This window comes from Triplophysa rosa, linkage group LG3 (genome assembly GCF_024868665.1).
Source record: "Triplophysa rosa linkage group LG3, Trosa_1v2, whole genome shotgun sequence".
Classification (NCBI taxonomy): Eukaryota; Metazoa; Chordata; class Actinopteri; order Cypriniformes; family Nemacheilidae; genus Triplophysa; species Triplophysa rosa.
In genome coordinates this window covers 15,462,981-15,470,141 of record NC_079892.1, presented here as the reverse complement: position 1 = coordinate 15,470,141, position 7,161 = coordinate 15,462,981, and the positions used below count along the sequence as shown (strand labels likewise).

Below are 7,161 nucleotides of genomic sequence, written 5' to 3'. Positions count from 1 at the left end.
CCATCTCATTTACTGTAAGACAGACTTGCCAACTGTTGTGTGGCTAGTCGGTGCTGTTTGAAACAGCGATGGATGACTGACGGTATCCAGCGGCGGGTTCGTCCTGTGTTAATGTGCGGGATGTACTGTAGCGATTGTCTCAGCGGGTCTTGCTGTGTGGATAACTGCACGAATACAGAATGTCATCTACACACAGTGGTGTGTGAAATGACATCCAGCTGTTTTTAATAGCCTATCACAATGGAGTGACACACATAACAGGACAGCAAGAAACTTTTTACCATCCTCTCTCGCTTGATGTAATATTTAGATATTTGTTTGGGCGTAGGATTCATGCACATTGATATTTCAAGACTTTATTTGTCCAGGAATACTTATGGATTAATGTTTATGTTTTGCAGGGTTACACACCTCTTCATCTCGCCTCTCTACATGGACATGGCAACATCATCCAACTCCTGATCAATAACTACATTGATAGTAGGTCATTGATATTCAGGAATTTTAGTCTCAGTCCTGATTTGTTTTCATTATATGGAAAACAACCAACAGAACAATCCACTTAACATCTCCTTCAAGCCTTAAGCACTACAGAAATACATTTGGCTTAAATTACATTACTGTAAACATGGTTTTCATTTATATGGTCACCGACAGCATGCCACAGATGCTGACAATAAAATGTAACATGTATTTAACCCGGACACTTCCATTGATGTTTATGAGGGAAAATTTGTAAACTTGAAGAACTGGCAATTGTATGACAAAGCCAGCTCATATTCACATGAAATCAATAATGCAGAACTGAAGCTAGGAACTGTGCAGTCACAAAGATGATTGGTTTGTGGGGGGGGGGGGGGGCAACGCAGTTACGTCCCCCATACTGTGAGCTAACACTAACTCCTGCTAATGAAGCTAACTAGGGTGTGTGTCAATAGAGCAATTCAAAAGAACAGTCCCGTGAGATTCTAGACGGTGTGCGCGCATGTGTGTATGTAGAGGGGTCTTGTTTGTTAAAGCCCCTAACAGAGAAAAGATGCCCATATGTTGTGTGTTATGCGTCCACTCGGCCCTGTTGTGTTTGTAATTCACTAAAACACATATGGTTTGGGTCACTATTAGCTCCCACCTCTTCTGTACAAACCACAGAGCTTCCATATGGTGTGTGGAAATGGATACTCCATGGTTTCCCATCACCACCTATGGCTTTCTTGGACCCTACACTGAGAGAGACAGAGAGAAGCTCGAGGATTGTCCTTTGTTTTGTTCATTTTTTAAAGGCACTAAGAATGTCCAGCCAAATGGAAATTGCGCTCTTTACAACATTCTGTTGTAACCACAGCAGTCGGCTGTGGTTTAGATCAGTGGCCTCAACCCATCACTTTTACAAATGTATAAATCATCCACAACCAACTTTAGGACCAACCTTAAGCCTTAAACGTTGGACCATACAGTATTTATCTGATATTTATTAGGCCTAAACAGATAAAGTTTGAGCCAAAATAGGTGGATTCGTGGTTTTTGAATATGAGGGCAGGTCACGCAACCTGTCCATGTTGGCATCAGCCTAATTTGGCTGATTTTACCAAGTGATAGATGAATTGGTGCTAAAATACAGTTGAGTTGGATTAGATGCATAACCTTTGACATCAACAACAAAAAACGTGGCAAGTGTTTGTACCTTTTGAAAGTAAATAAACTTTGTTTTATCATCCTAGCTGTGCCCAATCATATTGTTAGTTAAAGTTTATTATTTGCCATTAGCATTGCTTCCCTCTGTCAAAACAGACCTACAGAAAGACCCATTGGAAACATTGTTTTAGACAGAGTCAAAGCTAGACAGATTTAATAGGTTTTGTGGTGGTTGAAGCTTCTTCCTTATCAGCATGATTGGATATTAAAGGATGTTAAATCATGGATGTTAAAGATGCAAAAAGTCAAAAGTCTAACAGGCATATTGAATGTGTTGAACACTCATTGAGCGCATGACTTCAATTTTCAGGCTCAAGGTATTTAGTTCTTTGGTAAATAAAGAGAGAGACTTTTTTACCCCCACATTAGTGCAAGAGTGCATGTTAAAGCTGTCTGTAACTTTTGCTATATCAAATAATTAGTGGTTTCTTGAATCTGTGTGAAGATAAGTGCATGAAATCAAATGACCTCAAACTCACATTTCCCGCAAAATCGACACCTAAAATTATTAATCATTATTCTACGCTTCCCGGTGTGAATCGGGGTAAAGAGAGAGTTTTCAACACTACTTGTTTATGTACCTGCTCAATATATATACTGTATATTTATTTACAGTATACTGTATATGTGTTTAGTTTATTTTAACTAAAAAGTCACATATTGCAACTTTAGATTTGTACAACAGGACCAGACTTTCAATACGTTGGCCAAGCTTTTACAATTACAGACTTGTTACTGGCCTCAGACTTATAGATTTCTGCATTGTAAACGTAAAACCCGATAGTAGCTAAACATTGCCATTATCTGTACATCGATGATCTGATCAGTGGATAGCAGAAGGTCTTGGGCTGTCAGTGAATGTTAATTGAGTGGCGGTCACTGATATACCATCGATTTGATGGGATCTCCAGTGCCAGCACTGCACCTGGGAACCTCCAAACCAATGAGCCATGCCACGCCAAGCTGCCATCAGCCGCCCCATTCGTACCTCTCACCAAGTGGCCAGACTGTTTACTGTTCGCCCAGTGACATGTATATTGTTTACAGAGTGTCTAGGCATACGATTATGTGTTTCATTTGAATTTCTCTTGGTTTATCATAAACTTACAAAGATGTTCACAGGGCCTCATTCATGAAGCATGAACAGTACATGTTTTTGCGTTAAAACTACAAGCATTTTTACAAGAATTGTCGCTGAATGCAATACATAGAAAAGGATGAAGATGGTCTTATAAGTGAATTACACGCGTTACACATTTGTCTTGCCTGTGCACTGTGTTTATTGTAACACAATTACTTTAATTGTTGTGTTAGTAATGTAGTAGCATTACAAATGTATCTATGCATTTAGCAGATCTTTTATCCAAAGTGACTTAAGGTATGATTTTCAGAGTATACAATTCTTTTAATATGTGTGTTCCATGAGAACCAAAGCCAGGAACTTTTATTGCAAGCACAATGCCCTGCCAATTGAACTACAGAGCAATCGTAATGTTTCTGTTTGTTTTACTATTCTGTATGACAAATTGTTTATAGTGTAACACAATTCTGATAGATTAAGTTACTAGACAAAAGGTAGCATGGTATTACTCTAGTTTTTGGTACATTTTATATTAATGCCATGGTTTCCTCTGGAGTACCATGTATCAAGTACAACTGTGTTGCTATATCATGCCTTCACTGCACAAAAGCAAGACAACAGTACTTTTTGTGAGAGACCTGAACCTCCAAATGCGTTTAAAGTGTTCAAAGCAGCATGTCTTCACTGCAGTAATTTCTATTGCACTCTAAGTGAATAATGCTTTATCTTATCTCAGAGAGATCTGTGCATGTGGTTAGGGAACTGTAGATAGTTTAACATAGTTACAAACTGACTGCTTGCAGTGCCTTAAGCAATATAGTTGAACACAGTTATAGGATTACCGCTTTGCGCCTGGAAACATAAGCCTCTCTTAGCAGCGGACAGCTTAAGACCCGCGCGTAACTCTATTAAAGCACACCAAATTTCTCCAGACACAACTGTAATCATATAACTCAGTTAAACAGCTCGCAGTTGATTCAGACCGCCGTGACTGGATTGTTGAAAATCACAGCGTACGCTCTTTATTAAAACTGCGGTTTTATTAGTTTATTGTTATCAATTCAAGTCCGCCGTCGATACTTAGGCTCTGCGTGATAGGAACCGCACTGTGAATTTGGAAACATAGGTGTCTTTTTTGCCTTGGTTCTTTTTCTCAGTCAGTATTTTTGTTTTGCATTTCATAAAAAATATCCAAACATCGCCCTTTAACAGGAATTCATAAAAATGCATCAAATTGTAATTGTTTAAAATGATTTACCAAAAAAATATCCCTATAGCTCAAATTAGCAGCACAAAGGACATATGTTCAATTCACAGGAAACGTACTGAATGCACTGTAAGTCAATTTGGAAATCTGTCTCTGAAGGCAAATCTATTTGTCTTCTACTTATTTTTTTGTCAGGATGTTTGTTTAGACCATTTAAATGGTAAACAAGACCAACGAATTGTAGGCTACCTATTGATGTAAACAATTTATATAATATATTATAATATATATAATATTTTCGCAGTACACCTTGACCCATCAGTATTTGAAGAGTTTGGTTCCAAAATGAGATAACCCCGTTTTTTTTAATCATGTTTTTTTATTATGTTATCATGTTTTTATTGTGTTTTATTGTGTAAGTAAGCAGTTTTTCTGGTCAAGACCCACTGACTTCCTGTTTCAATAGGAAATGTCAACACAAGAAAAATAAGCTCTTTAATGGATTCTCAAAAAGGTGTTAAACCACACAGTGCCTTAAAATCCTCAGTGAGCTGAAACCTCCTTGATTTTGAACGTCTTCGTTTATTTATGTAAATTAAAATAGTTGAAAAATGTACAATCAAACAGAGTTATTTCAACCCATGGTTGGGTCAAATATGGACATTTGGTTAATTCTAATCAGTGGCTTGTCTATATTTACCCAACCATGGGTTAAAACAACCCAGCATTTTTGTGTACATATTTTTATATGAGTATATACACAGTAAAATTGCCAGTGTTAAAAAAGGTCAAATTAACAAGTGAGAGTTAATTTGACCCTTTTTATCACTGGCGATTTTGCTGTGTAGAGTAAAGTCTCAATTGTCTGTTTTTATTGAAATAAAAAACACTGAAGTACATCTAATGCCATCAATAGATTGCTGGTCGAAATTATGTGTTATTTATGTAGATTCATTTGTCAGGCAAAGCAGCATCTCTAAAGCTGAATCCCCAGAAATAGAATCTGTTGTATATGAAAACAGGCTGTTGACACTCTACATAAAAATAGGGGATGTTGACCTTTAGCGCTAATGCCCCCTCTCTGCCCTATTCTCGCTTTCCGTTTCTTTATGTGGCCTGCTCTCTTTTCAGATGCACAATCTCCACCTCTTCTTTTCACTGTTACCTCAAATAATTACCCCTCCGTTTCTAGCCGACTCTCCAGAGGCCGGCGTCTGCTCAAAAGGCCGCTCTGTGTATCCAGGCGTGGAGGGATTTCAGATCAGCACTCAGCCTCTCAGCATTCAGCTTCTAATTAACCACCCCGGTATTCCAGCAGGCCCCAGACCAGCTCAAGTCCATATGGCTCTTACAAGGCCACTGTGATTATGACCGTGTTCTACAGAGGATAGGAGAGAGGATAAGACTGAAATAAGAGTGCTCGGGTATATTATTTTTAACGACTCCCCAATGGCCGAGATGACGGTGCATTTGTTATTTTTAAGCAGCAGTACCTGATCGCCATGTAACCTTGACCTCCCATGCACCCATACCTCTGTTTGTGTTAAAAAAAAAGAGTCATTAATGAAAGAGCAGCCATCTGTGTGTGAAAGTGTGAAGGAAAACAAAGTCATATTTTATTCTTTGTTTCAAAAAGCAACCAATTTTGGAATATGTTTTACGGCAAGGCTGTGTAAAATGATAACTGGAAATTTAGAAGGCAATTTACTGGTAATATTCAAAACTAGTTGGGATAAACCCCACAAGGTCCTTTTGTGGGTGATGTAAAGGGGAGTGAATCCTCTCAAATCGTCCGGAATTTCCCTCATTTAAGCATCCCTGCTTTCTCCACATTTGACTCACAACGAACAGGTACTTGATTATTTCAAGATGTACAGTAATGTGTCCTGTTTGTGCTACCAGAATTACCACACAGATTTGCAAAGTTTGGCAACAGGTTTTCAGAAAGGTTTCTTACTTTAATTGACCATTGGTTGAGCAAACAAAACCTTTTTTTGTGTTTTTTTACAATTGTTTGTGTCCTTTTGTATCCACATAATAGCTGTGAATTAAAAATGTGTGTGTTGTGTATTTGTGAAAATGTGTCAACAGACAAGTATCTTTTTCTCTCTTCAGATGCCAAAGTCAATATCAGGGACTATCATGGGAAGATGGCAGCTCATTACTGGAATGGCACCATGGATATTTTTAACAAACATGGATCTCATTCCGGTAAGTAAACATCTGTTTACTACTTGCCTTATGAATTCAGTTTACAGTTTTATGTTGATAACATGGTCAACATCAAGTGCTTACATGGTTGTTTGAGGTGACTGACAGTTGCCTTCCTCCAATCAGCTTGCAGATGGTCAGGCGGGAGGCGTGGCCAATGTTACGCTCAACTGTCTGCCCTGCTGTCTCGGAGTCACGGGAACATCAATGTGGAGATGTGTGCTCACAGTCCTCTCACCCGCACGAGCCAGACACCTACTCCCTGATATAAAAAGATACCATATTCAAACAGTACTGTAGGTTAAAATAGTAAAATTATGAGTGAAAAACTAATGTAACAGCTACAGAACAAGTTATGCTCAAATTATTTAAATTAGTTGAATTCAATTGATCGGTTTAAAAGGAATCCATAAATGCACTTTTTGAGATCACTGGCAGAGATCAAATCAAAGGATGGTTACTTTAAACAAGTTTTCAAGTAAGTTTTTCATACAACAAAAATTTTGAAACTTTGGTTACTACATAATTAAAATACTTAAATGTCTGTATTTTATCATCAGTTGTTCTAAAATGTGGACAATAAACATTGAGTGGGTGTGTTTAAACTTTTGTCTGCTAGTGGATGCGCATATGTCACCTTTTATTATGTAAAGTGAAAGGAAACAAGTCTGCTGGTCAGTTTAAAGGATTTTAATTGGTCATTTAACCCTTTACATCTGTTACATCCAATAAAGAAGAAACCTCAACATAAACACCTGCTGAATCCTCTCTAAAGATCAATTAATGGCTCTACCACAATTTGTATATTACTAAGCACTAAAAGCAAACAAATTTCAGCATATTTTAATTTATTTTCACTGTAGCTACAGTATAATCACACATGCTATTAAGGATGGAAAGTATGAGAATTGACATACAGCACTGTTTTGTTTTAATACACTGAATCCACAAACATTTTTGGGTTTTGACT

At 37.7% G+C, this 7,161-nt stretch overlaps 1 long non-coding RNA gene across 1 annotated transcript; it reads left to right on the top strand.

Moving 5' to 3' along the window:
• Positions 1 to 387: 387 nt before the first annotated feature.
• On the top strand, positions 388 to 6,542 carry LOC130551604 (uncharacterized). Its single transcript, XR_008962636.1, has 3 exons — positions 388 to 480; positions 6,096 to 6,191; positions 6,318 to 6,542. It is a non-coding gene; the product is annotated as an uncharacterized LOC130551604 (long non-coding RNA).
• Positions 6,543 to 7,161: the final 619 nt, after the last annotated feature.